At 32.9% G+C, this 13039-nt stretch overlaps 1 non-coding gene across 1 annotated transcript; it reads left to right on the forward strand.

Annotated features, from left to right (window-relative positions):
* The first annotated feature begins 7283 nt into the window (after positions 1-7283).
* Positions 7284-10270, forward strand: LOC104104752 (uncharacterized). Its single transcript, XR_011408358.1, has 3 exons — positions 7284-7532; positions 8712-9332; positions 10057-10270. It is a non-coding gene; the product is annotated as an uncharacterized protein (transcript).
* The last annotated feature ends 2769 nt before the right edge of the window (positions 10271-13039 follow it).

Genomic DNA, 13039 nt, shown 5'->3' on the forward strand with positions numbered 1-13039 from the left:
TCCCTGAAACAACTGTCAACATAGATGCAGTCAAAAGGTACTATGTTTGATCTTCTATATAACATTAATGTTCTCCGGTTAAGATGAAGAAGGCTTTCTTTCTCACTATCCAAGTACTCTCAACCTTTTGCAAACCCTTTGAGTCGGTTCCCTTTTCTTTGATTACCATCTTTGGAACTTGGAAGTTATTATTGAATTTTTTTTAATGAAAATGTAAAAAAAATAAAAAGAGGGGGAAAAGGAAAAAGAAAGAGAAAACAAAACAAAATAGAAGAAAAACAAAACAAAAACAAAAATAAAGTAGTCACTTGAACTACGTTCGACTTGATTCCTAAAGGATACGTAGGCAGCCTCTCTCTGGGGTTCAGTCACACCAAAATAAAAATTCACATTACCAATAAAAAAAAAACTAAAACTGGGGCAGATGTTACAATGGTTCGGCAATGGTTTCGCCTTAAAGGTTCCAAAGTTGTAATTCAATTCAATTTTTTTTTACCCAAATCCTTTTCAAGTCCTTCTGATCAATCAACGAGAATGTTCAAGAATTGGAGGATACGGTTTCTTGGATCTGATACAACCAAATGAGAGAAATAAAATAAGAGAGTCTTATTGGTGAAAACCCTCACGGTCATCATAGGGCGATGTCGAGTAGAGAAAATAAAAATAAGAGCGTCTTGTTAGTGAAAACCCGCAAAGGTCACTATAAGGCGATGGTGAGAAGAGAAATGAGAGAGGTCAGCTAGTGAAAATTCGCAAAGAGCACTACTAATCGAAAAGAGGATCTTCACAAACATTGGCATCGACACAGTCCTAGACAAGGTTTCTCGGTTTCGAGGCAAAAGTTGTGTTAAATTGCTGAGAGTCGGACAATTTACATAGATCAGGCATCCAGTCCAAAAGGCATGTCATGATCCTCGAAGTTCTCATGTACTCCCAAATAAGTCCTTTTTTAATTTTTGTTCCCCGAAAGAGACACCTCTTGTTTAAACTAATTCTCCATTCCATTGTGGTTTTCTTTGAATCCCTTTCGGTATAACTTCGTGTCAAAATAAAGGCAAAGAAAGAATGGTAAGATCGATTACAGGGCTCTCGTTTGAAGCGAACTTATACATTGAAAAGACACCCAACCTCGGCAGGGGCATCAAGTCAATCCTGACTGGCCATGGTGGCTGATGCTTTGAAATCAAAAATTCTCGAAAGGAGGAAATCAAATTGAAAGTGCCTACAAGGGCAAAATAAAGTTGAAAATGTTAAATCCCAAGTGGCTAATCGTTTTGGCAAAGTTTGAAAAGACAAAGGTTCCCTAATTCTATGAAATTGAAAGTTTTGGAAGAAAAGAAGTCGAAAGTGAAATGCCACAAAGGAAAAATAAAGTTGAAACGGTTAAGTCCCACGCGACCAACCATCATGTAAAAGTCTGAAATATTAAAGGATCTCCGGGGCCAGAAATACAAGTGGTATTCAGGAAACATCTAGTGTTAGGTTGAAATCATCATGGGCATAAAGCCAAGCTGCCAAAGACATCAAGGCCATACACATACCAACATTTTTAAAGCTCACAAATTTTCTTTGTTTTGATGTAGGAACAAAGCAGTGCAGAATGGAAATTCTTAAAGGACGAATGTAACCAAAGGTAGGCTTCCAATAAATCTCCATTTTCTTTTATTTTAAGCATGCATCACTATTGTTCATACAGATCATAGTTCCGTAGAAGTACTATTCGCCCAGGTTATTTTACAGTAGCTTAACTCAGGTGAAACTTTTTCGCCTAGGGGGATCCAGCTCATAATTTTGGGTAGAAGTACTCTTCGCCCAGGTTATTTTTCGTAGCTTAACCCAGGTAGAATCTTTTCGCCTAGGGGGATCCAGCTCATAGTTTCGGGTAGAGTTACTCTTCGCTCATGTTGTTTTACAGTAGCTTAACTCAGAAAAAACCATTTCGCCTAGGGGGATCCAGATCATAGTTCCGGGTAGAAGTACTCTTCGCTCGGGTTTTTATACATAGTTTAAATCAGGTAGAACCTTTTTCACCTAGGGAGATCTAGCTCATATTTTCGGGTAGAAGTGCTCTTCGCTCAAGCTGTTTTTCGTAGCTTAACCCAGGTAGAATATTTTTGCCTAGGGGCACCAAACCCTGTACATCCCTTTTCAGTAATACAGGACGCCAACCCCTAGTTACATTTCCTTTTTCAGTAATACAGGGCACAAATCCCTGGTTACATCCATTTTAGTAATACAGGGAACCAGCCCTTGGTTACATCCATTTTCAGTAATACAGGGGTGCCAACCCCTGGTTACATTTCCTTTTTCAATAATACAAGGTACCAACTCCTGGTTACATTTTCTTATCAGTATTACAGGGCGCCAACCCCTGGTTACATTTCCTTTTCAGTAATACAGGGTGCCAACCCCTGGTTACATTTCCTTTCCAGTAATACAGGGCGCCAACCCCTGGTTACATATCCTTTTCAGTAATACAGGGCGCCAACCCCTGGTTATATTTTCTTTTCAGTAATACAGGGCGCCAACCCCTAGTTATATTTCCCTTTCAGTAATACAAGGCGTCAACTCTTGGTTAGATTTCTTTTTCAGTAATACAGGGCGCCAACCCCTGGTTACATTTTCTTTTCAGTAATACAGGGCATCAACCCCTGGTTACATTTCCTTTTCAGTAATACAGGGCACCATCCCCTGGTTACATTTCCTTTTGAGTAATACAGGACACCAACCCCTTGTCACATTTCCTTTTCAGTAATACAGGGCGTCAACCCTTGGTTACATTTTCTTTTTCAGTAATATAGGGCACCAACCCCTGGTTATATTTACTTTTCAGTAATACAGGGCACCAACCCCTAGTTATATTTTCTTTTAGTAATACATGGCACCAACCCCTGGTTACATTTCCTTCTCAGTAATACAGGGCACCATCCCCTGATTACACTTCCTTACTTGTATAGGGTACACCATCCCTGATCTCCTTACCAGTATAGGGTACACCAATCCCTAACTGTGTTCTCCAACATAGGGTACACCACTCCCTAGTTGATTTGATATTAAATGCAGGATACACCACTCCATGATATTATTGCCAATATAGGGTATCCCATTCCCTGGCCATATGTTTTCAACATAAGGTACACAAATCCGTAGTTGAGACATTCTTTTGGGATAATAAAGGAATATTATCCCAAAAAAATATCATCATGACCTTTTCAAGGTACACCATTCCCGATCTTTTATTGATTTTAATAAAGAATTAGTTTAAAATTTTGTTACAATAACTCACGAAATTTTCCTAGTGAAAACAGTGGCAGAAAAATTTTGTTCGTTTGTTTGTTGTGGTGTCTGAGCAGGTTTTACTTCGAGGCATAGGGTTCGAGATGAACACAAAAAGAAGTCTCAATCCAAAAGTAAATGAATAAAAAAAAAAGAAGTGAATCCCAATGCAGAAGCAGATGGAAATGATATGGACTGCTCAAGACGACTGAAGTCATGAGCATTGCATTTCTCGTTTTGATTAGAAGAAGTCGTAGAAGAATGAACTAGCACCTGCATCTAGCAAGCATCAAGGTTCAGATCAGAGTCTGCATGAAGAACCAGTCAAGACTCAAGATCAAATTTTAGAAGACTTATAGATAGGAATCTTGTAACTCATAGCTGATAGGTTTGTTTAGTTTCTTTTGATTTTGATTTAATAACTGGACTACAGACCGGAGCCTCGACGGAACCTCACTCGACTCTCCAACTCAGCATTCCATCCTTTTACTTGAACTACATGCAACGTAATTTTCTTATAACCCGGGGATATGTAGGTTGTCCAAACCAAGACTTGATTACACTCTTTTCTCTTATCTCTTCCCTTTTGAGTAATTGTATGACAAAAAATTAGTCATATTGCTCATATTTTTTTTGGGTGAAAACTCTTCATGTTTCCAAGCAAAGAGGGGCATGTTGTGAGCACCTAATTTTTGACCATGTTTAAATTTTTTTCCCACTCATCTCACCAATACCTCATTTCCTACTCCATCATTCTCGCTCTCATTTTTTTTACGTGTGTCCCCACTCCACTTTCCTACTCATTCCACACTCTTTGTCCCCCACTCTTTGTCCTCCACTAACAAACCCCATACCCATCTTCTACTGGCTCATGTTTTCACCATGGGAACCAACTGGAAAATCCAGCTCAAAAAGGCAACAAAACAACCCCAAAACACCTCAAATTCCACCCAAAAAAGAGCTTAAAATGAGCTTCTTCCAAGATAAAATAACTCCAAAGCATGGCTGAAAAACAACCCTACACCCAGCAAAACATCAGCCACTAAACAGCCCCGAAATCTAGTTGAAAAACAGCCCTCAGCTCTAGCGGAACAGAGCTTTATTTTCATTCCAAAAATAAGTTGGTAAACATCATAAAATCATCATCAAATAAGGTCAGTCGAAGTCGCTGTAAAAGTTTCCGTTTGTGGTCACATTTTCTTTTAGATCAAGTTTTCTCACTTAGAAGTTTTTATGTGTATTTTCGTTGCCTCTAAGTTTCGTCTTGTTTCACCTAATGTTTAAATAAAATTCCTGCTTTGTTTAACTAATGTCCTACTGTTCTTGGTCTACTCATTTCAGCTGAATTTAGTATGCTAAGATATGAGTTTGTATTTAATAGATCTTGGAATTGCAAACATTTTGATAAATTTAATATTATGCTTTTGTTCAGTTTTACTGATCTTGTAATATGCTACAAAAGTTTTGGCATAGGAGTCTTAAAATTGGAAAAGCTCATTAAAGGTCCACTGTTTTTTTACTCACTGTCCCGTTCCACAATCATGTCTCTTTGTTAAGATTTTTGAGTGTTTTATATATTGGCTTCATTTGCTTTGCTTAAAGATTGATTCATGATAACTACTATTTCCTTAAATAATATTAGAAATTGCAGAGAATGTTGATTGGTATAAGTAAATAAATTTAGAATGAGCTTTGGTTCACGTGTTTTAAAACTGAAGAAGGTAAAAGATGAATTGGTAAAATGGACCATTAAGACAAAAGGGATCACCAGTTTGTTTAGATAAAATAAGTAATTGGGTCATGAGTTGATAAGGAAGATGGATTAGATTTTTGGAATAATTAATGTGCTATGAGGGTTCGGATAACATTAACAACGTTATGGGCTTTGGAATTTGCATGATAGGGGGCCCAAAGTTAATAAATCAAAATCAGACTCATTTCTTCTATAATCGAGTAATTATTACACTTAGTCCAAAGGGCAAAATTATCTTTTTTCCACAAAGATATTCTCCCACAATCTATGGCCGTCATAATAATCTCAAAGTTTAGGAAGAATAATGAATACCGTTAAAGTGTTTTAGGCGCGCTTTTAATTATTTTATTGTGATTATGTATACGTCCGCGTGGCATAATTATGATTTTCAAAATTAAAATCGAAGTTATGTGTTCGCGCAACTTTGGCCAAAACAATCTTAATATAATAAAATTGCTATTAATTGTGTACACGTACACGTGACATGATTTTGGCAGAATAAACAAAACGGGTTCACACATGCGATTCGTTTTAAAGATAATCCCATATTTTAAAAGCGGATAGATAAAACATGGAAACCAATAAATTACAGTTTATCCAAAATTAAAGTCAAGTTGTAATCAATAAAGCGATTGTGCTAGAACCACGGGACTCGGGGAATGTCTTACACCTTCTCCCCGATCAACAGAATTCCTTATCCGAAATTTATTTTCGCACACCAATAATAGTAGAGTCAAACTTTCCTTTGACTACGGATTCAAATAAAAAGTGACTTGGAACACCCAAAAACTCAATTCCAAGTGGCGACTCTGTAAATAAAATAATCTCTACTCAAGTTTGTCACTTTAATTGGAAAAATTCTTTAACTCACAACACTCCATAAACACATATCTATCTTTGCGTGAGGTAAAAAGGGGTGTGACAATCACTACACATATCATATGTTATGCATCCATCTTTAATTTCTTTTTCTAAAAATATATTTGTAGGTCTTAAGTTAAGTACTTGTAGTGCCGGTATATATAATTTAAACTCAAATATCATATATCTAAGTTTCCTGTCAATTAATAAAATATCTAAATATTTGGTGGTGGCTTCCACAAGTACCCTCTGTTCCTCGTAACTCCATCTTTGCTTTGGCTGCTCATGAAATATACCTAATTATATGCGCGCTTCACTTCTTTTCAATTTATTTTTTAATTTTCAAAAATTAAAATATAAATCATACTCCAATCTTTAATGCTCTATTGTTTCTATGCTTAATTATTTCTTGATTTCTTCTATAAATATTTGCTATTGGTGTAATTATTTTATTATTACTTTTTATACTCTAGTCATCATCTATATATGGCATTCTTTGTTCTTTATCCATTACCAATAATAATAGTCATAAAATTATGAGACTATTACACTATATAGTCCCACCTTAAAAATAATCGATGTATATATACATATATGTCAGGGGTGGCTCAATCCGGAGGCTAGTAAAGCCTTTGCTTTAGGCCCCCTAAATTTTGGGGCCGCAAAAATATTTTTAGTTGTGGATTTACTATGTTATTTTCGTTTAGACAATATTGAAGTTTATAGAAAAAAAAAAAGAATACAAAATCCTTATAAAAATTGAAAGAAAGACTATCTATTTTTTAACAATAGAGATATTTTAGAACTTTGTATTAAGATACTCAAATCTTCATATTGATAAATAACGTTTTTACAATAAGATCCAAGATAACGAATTGTAAATATGTGGCTAACATCTTATTAACTTGAATTTTATTACCAATGTAAATATTAATATTATATTGTATAAGATAACTACACTATAGACAAAAAGAAAGAAAGAAAGAGAGAAATGTAATATTAATACTATATTTTACAAGATAACTATACTATAGACAAAAAAGAGAAAAAATTAAGACCTCTTATTAAAATTTGACTTTAGGCCATGAGTTTTATTGAGACGCCTTTGATATATGTATATTGGTTAGCGGCTGTAAATACTTTCTGACCAAATGTATAATATTTCCTAGAATTATTGGGGAAAGATGCTAATATGCAATTGGTAGATTCCACTTCGACTCGCTTTTATAGTGTACGATTTCCCAAAAAGACATTAATGTATGAGTTAGAGTAAATCTTGTGGATGAATGGATAAAAAGGAAAAGGAAGAAGCGAAAACGTAGTAAAACCATAGGTCAGGGAGAAATTTACTGCGACAAAGAATGAATACGTATAAAAGACAGAAAATAGAGATCTAATTTCATGTCATGGAAGTTATATAATTTGTATCCTATTTATTCAGAATCATTATCCTATTTAGTGAATTCTGAAATATCTATCTATATATGTATTTCTCTTGCAAGGCAAAAACTCGTTATCTAAACAAGAAGAATTAACTAGATTAGCATCTCATACTTATTCTGGCATTCGGAGCTCATATTTTCTATGGTCATAAGATGGCAATATTTTATTATTTTCGCTTCCTCTAGCTCGTCATATTCTGGTAATTGACTCCCCTGCTGAACATGAAACCCAATTGTATGTCTCATTTATTATTCCTTTCCTCTACAGTGAATGACGAAAGTTATTTTTATGGAAATTGTTTTCCTTTAAAATCTGTTTTTTAGTTTGTAGCTACCGTAAAATGTTTATCGAAAGGAAGAAAAAGACTTTCCCCATTTTCGGGTAGAAATCATTTTCCTTATAACTTTTTAGTTGTTTATTCCATTTAAACACCTAGACATTATTATTAATGATCTTTAGTACACAAATAATTTTTCAAAACATACCGATTTGTTAATATTATTATTAAATTTTAATATATATTTTTTCGAAAATATTCTCTACTCATCGGGCAAATATTTTTCAGGAAAATATTTGACGTTCTCTTGTATAATGACTTTCGTCATACCAACCCATTGGACATGATTCCTTTTTAATGAATTCGCATGTTTTGAAACTCCATGTGCTATAAAACAGAAATTTAGTTATAATTTTTAAAAATTTGAATAGGAATTGTTTTTTTGGAATAAGTGATAAATATATATACTCCATATTTTTAGCATTGTTTTGATTGTGTTTTATATGCACTGCTTGTTTTATCTGCTTATATTATTGTATGAATTTCTCTGATCTGATCGTCTTGTTTATTTGTTTTCCACTTTCTTTCGATGATTGCGTATCACAAAGAAATATGCAATAATGATCTGTTAATCATATGATATTTTAGCCAAAAGAGTTGAATTAATGATCGAGTTGGGTCATAATTTATCCAAAATTTTTAGGTCAAGATGAGCAGGTCAATTTGGATTATAACTCAATCCACTCAACTCAAAATTATTTTTTATTTATTTATTTGTTTTTTTCCAATTTGTTCGTCACCAAATCAAACTAACAAAAGCTTTTCGTTAATTTACTATGAATATATCTACCGACAAAATGAAAGTCTTTTTATGAGTCAATTTGAGCTAAATGGATTGTCCAAGTTGACCCAAACTCTTAGATGAGTTAATTTATAGCCAAACTGATCCATCACTAAATTTATAGTAAATTTGTCCTTTCTAATGTCCTTTTTAGCTACATTTTACATATGAGAATTCTTGCCCTTGCTTCCCGTGAAATTGATAATTAGAATTGATAATGGTGCATGTATTATAATCCTCTATAAATGAATAAAATGCAGTGCAACAAGATCTGATGAGTCAAATTCTATGAGAGCAAATCAAAGGCCTTGTAATTATCAACTAATTCAGCTCAGTATTTTCTCATCATCAATCTTGTTGTGGCAATTAGCAAAGGAAAATGGATGATCATAGGGGCGGAACTAAAGTGACAGGAATTAGACAAATTGTGAGACTCAAACAGTTGTTACATAAATGGCAAAATGTCACACTTAGCCCTAAGGGGAAAAACCACCAAAAACTCGGTTGTGTAAAATCCTCGAATCGGAAAAACGATTCCTATGAAGGCATATCACCATCTATAAGCAAGAGATTACGGAGCTCCAGCGTATACTGGGGAGACTCGGACGAGGATTATTGCCAGAGTCCCGAACCGCCTCATGGTGTACCAAGAGGATATTTAGCAGTTTATGTTGGACCAGAACTTAGGAGATTTATAATTCGCACAAGTTATCTTAGTGACCCTTTATTTAAAGTGTTGTTGGAAAAAGTTGAGGAAGAATTTGGCTTTGATCATAGTGGTGGACTTACTATCCCTTGTGAAATTGAGACTTTCAAGTTTCTCTTGCAATGTATGGAGAAACATCAGAGATTTCACCCTACTGATCATCACAATGATTCTGGTAATGTTCTTTCCTTTTCCATTCTTTATTTCCCTTGGTGTTTAACTTCTATGTATTAATTGGATTAAAGTATTTATAATCAGATCACTTCGGGATCGTTTAGTATGATAGATTAGCAAAAATAATCCTGAGACAAAAATTTAGTATCCTCTTATCCCTTCTTTGGTTATTAATCCTGTGATAAGTTATCTAAGGATTAAAAATAGTACAAGGATTACTTATTCCTACCAGATGTTGGAATAGTAATCCCAGGATAAAGCAATAAAATTGATAATTCTAGCATTAATATAGCATATAAAGCAGTCAATAAGAAATAATAACAAAATAACAGTATAACTAATCCCAACATAACTAATCCAAGCATAACTTGTCTTCAAACCAAATGACCCCTTGTAGTAAGTACAGTAATTACAAGTAAATATTTATAATAAACATTTATTAAGAATCTGATAAAAATGACAACGAACATACTCGCTTGTATCGTATAACAACCATCTAAATAAAGAATCTTTACACTGCCAGTGTACATAAACTAAAATTCACATTCCATTGAGCTACGATGTAAAACGCATTTTGAACATCACTTAATAAGTTAATTACAAATAAATTTTTATGACATACGTCAATTAGAAACCTGATGGTATAAAGATTTATACGGTTGATGTATATAACTTAAATCCATACATTTTCCTTATAAATGCTGAATTTTTGGTTTCAGGAGAAGGGATCATGGCGTGATTATGATTTCAATGCAAGCCGGATCTTCATTGCCAGTTGAGGAGTAACTACCAATGATCTTAATTATACAATTAGTGATGGTTAAATTTTGGGCTGATTTTTTTTTTCTTTTTTTCTTCTCCTGGTTTAAAAGATACGAAGGTCTGCTTGTACTTTATATTTTACTACTATCACTTTATCAACACTATCTTTTTTATTTATATCTGTTCAAATAAAATCTGATGCAAAAAAAAGGAAGAGGAAAGAAAAAGAGGGCATAGATAGATTTTTATCTAGTTTCATTTAACATAAAGTTAGAGCAAAAGGCTTGACCAATTGTATTGTGATTACCTCGTCTTAGTATTAACTCAATATTCAAGAAATCCAATATTTCGTAAAACCATAACTTTATACAGCATACATTTATATTGACAACATTTTTTGGAGCACTGTTTAGCTTCAAAAGTTGAGTTATTATATTCGTCATTTATTTTAGTTAAATCTAGACAAAAGATAAGTTTAGTCACCGCAAATAGGCTGTTAAAGTAATAACATATCGAATTTTGTAGCTAAAGGTCTACAGGGTTGGCTCTAGGGGGTTTACAGGGTGGCTCATGGGGAAAGCTAGTAAAACCTTTGCTTCGGGCCCCAAAATTTTGGGGACCCAAAAATATTTTTAAGTGTGGATTTACTATCTTATTTTCGCTTAGTCAATATTGAAGTTTATAGAAAAAAATATATTAAGAGCATGTTTGGACATAAGATTTTTTTACTTTTTTTCGAAATCAGTGTTTGGCCATAAAATTTCTAATTTTCACTTGAAGATAAATTTTTGAAAATTTTCGAAAATTTTAAAAATTCCAAAAAGTTGTTTTTCAAAATTTTCACGCAGATCACTCATAAAACTTCAAAAACAATCCAAAATTATATTCATATCCAAACACAACTCAAATTTTCAAATACCATTTTCAGTTGAAAATATTTTCAATTTTGTTTTTGGAATTTTATAATTTTTATGTCCAAACGCCCACTAAATCCTTTTTAAAATGTAAAGAAAGACTATCTACTTTTTAACAATAGATATATTTTAGAACTTTGAATTAAGACACTCAAATCTTCATATTGATAAATAATATTTTTTACTATAAGATCTAAGGTAACGAATTATAATTACGTGGCTAACATCTTATTAACTTGAATTTTCTTACCAATATAAATATTAATATTATATTTTATAAGATAATTACACTATGGACAAAAAGAAAGAAAGAAAAAAAAGGAATCAATGTAATATTGATACTATATTTTGTAAGATAACTATAATATAGATAAAATAAAATAAAATTAAGGCCCCTTCACGAGTTTTGTTGAGAAGCTTTTGCCTACTGGTACCAGAAGAAAAGAAACACCGAAAATTAGGAGACGCCAAATTCAAAATTCGGGAAAAAAGATATAGGTCAGGAAATATCAAAATTCTTACGGAAAAGGACAACAAACTCCATAACAACTTCGGACAAGAAAATAGCTACAGCAACTAATTGGATGAAAGGAAGACCTATTCTATCGATATCGAAAAATATAAGACAAGAATATAAAAATACCTACAGAAAATGATAGTAGTGTGACCAAAGAATCGAAATCCGTGAAATTCCTACAAATCTAAGTTAAAAATAATATCATTAATAGCTATGATGAAAGAAGGCCTTCTGAGTTTGCAAATCGGCGGTGCTGCTTTCATAGTTTTCACATATCCCCTACAATGGTAGACCGTGATGGTTGGAACATTTGTCCAGATTGTTTGCCGCATATCGTACCCTTGTTATGCTCACGAGTGGGGGGATCGTAGAGTAATTTTGCTCTTCTCTTGTGAGTGAGACTGTCATAACAAACAATGTGATACTCTTTGACAAACTCACGGCTCATTACCGCGATAGGCACAAAAAAGTTCCAACCATCATAGACTACCATTGTGGGCAAGGGTGGCTCAAGTGGGAGGCTAGTAAAATTTTTGCTTTAGGCGCCCCAAAAATATTTTTAGTTGTGAATTTATTATTTTATTTTCGCTTAGACAATATTGAAGTTAATAGAAAAAGGAAAAGAAATACTAAATCCTTATAAAAATGGAAAGAAAGACTATCTATTTTTTAACAATAGAAATATTTTAGAACTTTGAATTAAGATACTCAAATCTTCATGTTGATAAACAACGTTTTTTACAATAGGATCCAATGTAATAAATTATAAATACGTGGCTAACATCTTATTAAGTTAATTTTTCTTACCAATGTGAATATTAATATTATATTTTATAAGATAACTAAACTATAGATAAAAAGAAAGAAATAAAAAAAAAAAGTAACCAATGTAATATTAATACTATATTTTGCACGATAACTATACTATAGACAAAATAAAATTAAGGCCACTTATTAAAATTGGTCTTTAGACCATGAGTTTTATTGAGACGCCTTTGAAGGTCTACTTGTACTTGATATTTCTTACTTTTATTACTATCATTCTGAGGCGGCTCTATATATATGGCGACTTAAAGCCAAATTATAATAGGAGCCTAAAATATATTCAATAAAAAGGGAGCTTTTTAGACTAGCAGAGGAGAAAAAGAATTAAATTTACTTAATCACTACGGAGGGGAATTTATTAAAAACTAATACGAAATAAATTATTAGATCTATTAATGGCAAAAAAATAATTATACAAAATTCAATTTTATATACAGTAGTGTTAATTTGAGGCCTTACATTACCGGGGGAGGGGGGGGAGGGGGCTAAAGCAAGTGCTACTTATTAGGTAATTATATGTAAAAAAATTTATAATAATTAATTGATAATTAACATGGTAAAAATAAGTAACTTGCAATCACAAATTAAATTTTCGAACAATGTAAATTCTTTTTTTTTCCATATATGGCGTATATAACATCAAATTAAAAACTAAAAATTAGATAATGATAAAGCATATAATTGAGTGAT

The sequence above is a fragment of the Nicotiana tomentosiformis genome, chromosome 6, assembly GCF_000390325.3.
Source record: "Nicotiana tomentosiformis chromosome 6, ASM39032v3, whole genome shotgun sequence".
NCBI classification, from domain to species: Eukaryota; Viridiplantae; Streptophyta; class Magnoliopsida; order Solanales; family Solanaceae; genus Nicotiana; species Nicotiana tomentosiformis.